The following is a 2,497-nucleotide window of genomic DNA, read 5'->3' as shown; positions in this document are numbered from 1 at the left end:
GTTTTTTTTTTCATTCTCAGATATCACAGTGAGAAAGGAGTTCTCGCTCGGTTATGCCAAAGAAAGCCACCGTAATCCTCCACAAGCTGAACAGTGTGCCTTGTGGGTGTAGGAGACAACTAGTACTCGCCACAAGGGACATGGAGACAGGAAAGAGGCTTATTTCCTAAAGATTTTTTGTATGGTTTTGGGTTTTTCCCTCTTGACACACTTGAAGTTAGTTCAAACCATTCATGAGCGGTAACTTTCCTTGGGACATCACATTCACGGCCCACCTCCTAGGCAGCCGGGTTACCTGTTATTTCATAGTGAAATACTCCCGTTTCACAATGTTTTAACTCACAGGGCTTAAAATGACCTGTTGTTTGCCTTCAGCAGTATTTCATTCAAGCTCCTCGCTCTGGATAATTCAGATCTGCAGCCAAGAGAAAAGCACAAAAGTGCTCCCTTCAAATAGCAGCAGCAAGTTTCAGTGGTGAAGCTCTGAAATTAAATTCGGTGCAGGGGCAAATCTGTCTTTGCTTTGCTTTGCTTTGTAGGAAGTGTTTGTGACTTAGTAATCCGTTTGATTTGTGATCCTTAACTGAAATGAAACAGACCATGCGATACACAAGCTGCTTTTTTTATTTCCTTGCCCTCTCAATTTTGTGTTGAGGGGACATGACTTTGCCACTAGAAGAGCTTGTGACATGTGTCGTGTGCTGCCCTGACAGATACATCTGTCATAAATGTGTGTTTAATCTTCGTAACAACAGCTGATTACAATTCATTCCCTTATCATGAGGGATTTGTCAGCCTTTTGAATCCCTGGCCAACAGGGGTCTGTGAATGATGCATCACAGTGGCTATCCATGCACAGTTCAAAGACAGAGATGTTGACACACACGCTCGTTTTCTGAGAAAAGTAGATTTTTATGGGACATGGAATCCTATTACCTTGATGCGTCCTTCAGTCTTGTGATAGAAATGATCCAGCACCATTCTGACATACGGTTCGGATTCAAAGTGCAGCACAGATACTCCTGCTGTGTGTTTTGCTGCCCCAGGCTTGTAAACCTGATGCAAGAGTGAAACCGAAGAGTGTTTCTGCATGTGCGTTGCGGCTTCTGCTGGCTGCTCAGCCCTGTCCAGAGGGACCCAAGCAGAAGGTATGTGCAACTGTGCTCACCTGGGAGCGCCACCTTTGCTGGTGGCATCTCTTCTCCCCTCTATCAGAAAAAAGAGGGCTTGATCTGTGATTAGATATCCTAATTGTCTTCATATTGCCTGTCCAGGTGAGGCTGGAATTGAACTGAACAATGGTATAGATACCCAAGTGTCTAGACTGGGCGAGCTGCCTGCTCCTCACAGCACCTGCGGTCTGAATCCCCTAAGCATCTAGCAAGTGAGTAACTCACAGGGGTGATCTGGAGATGGGGAACTGGAGAAGGGGGTTTCCGCACATCGTCATGCTCTGGTGCAGCTTCGAGCCCCTGGTCAGGTGGCAGGAGGCAACGATGCACTCTGGCGGCTCCACTGCTCACACAGCAGCTGCATCCAGCCTTGAGGTCACAGGGATACCTGCTTGCTAGGCTGCATCCTGCTGCATTAATGCTAGTTGCTTATTTACATCAGTGTAGAGTGCTGGCTGTGCCTTCCACAGGTATGGCAGGCTTGATTTTGTTGTATAACCAGTGGCTTTCATTATCCCACTTACAATTTGTCCACGCTAAATGATTGGCTGTAACAAGTATAAGCCATGCAGCTTGTTTCTATGCTGATCATGCAGCAGGCTCCTGGTCTCTAGCTGTTCCTCTCCACTGCAGCCGGGGCATGGAAGATGAGCTAATGCAGCTTGTGGTCTCACACTGATATAGTGTCAGGAGCGCTCCCATGTCCAGTGGTTCAGCTGTAGTTATAATTGTGTGATACACACCCAAAACACAGAAATACAATGCTGCAGGCATAGTTATGCAGTCTCAAAATTGCACCTATAAAGAGTGAGACCGTCATGAAACTCAACAGGAAACTGAAGAGTACAACCACTTCCAGAAACAAAACCTGACCCTTTTCTTGAAATGTCACTATTTTCGAAGCATGGAAAGAATGAGGATTAAACAGCAATGTCTTTTTAATGACATGTCAAATGCTCTTGAGCAACACCAAGAGACTGCCTGCATGTTCGGGCATTACTTTGAATGTTTGGTAGGAACAGTTTATAGAAGGTCTTTTCAGGCATCTGCACAAACACAGCTCCATTAAACTGCATACCAAACTGAAGCCTCCATTTGGTGAGCAAAACAAGGAGAATTTAGAGGGATCAGAGAAGCTGTGATGGGTGGGGGGAAAGGACAGCAAAAGAAAGGATGAGGAGGTATTTCTTCCCCACTTTCTATTGCATTACTCCCTAAGTGCAAGTTCCTGTTGAAGGGTTGTAGGTTGTGTCACTGTCACCCCGTAAAAGGGTAAAGCTTAGGGACAGTCACAGTGCCGCTGGGGATCAGGAGAGTTCCTGCTG

The sequence above is a fragment of the Pygoscelis adeliae genome, unplaced genomic scaffold (assembly GCF_000699105.1).
Source record: "Pygoscelis adeliae isolate BGI_AS28 unplaced genomic scaffold, ASM69910v1 Scaffold154, whole genome shotgun sequence".
Lineage (NCBI taxonomy): Eukaryota > Metazoa > Chordata > Aves > Sphenisciformes > Spheniscidae > Pygoscelis > Pygoscelis adeliae.
Note: the sequence above shows the minus strand (reverse complement) of the source record.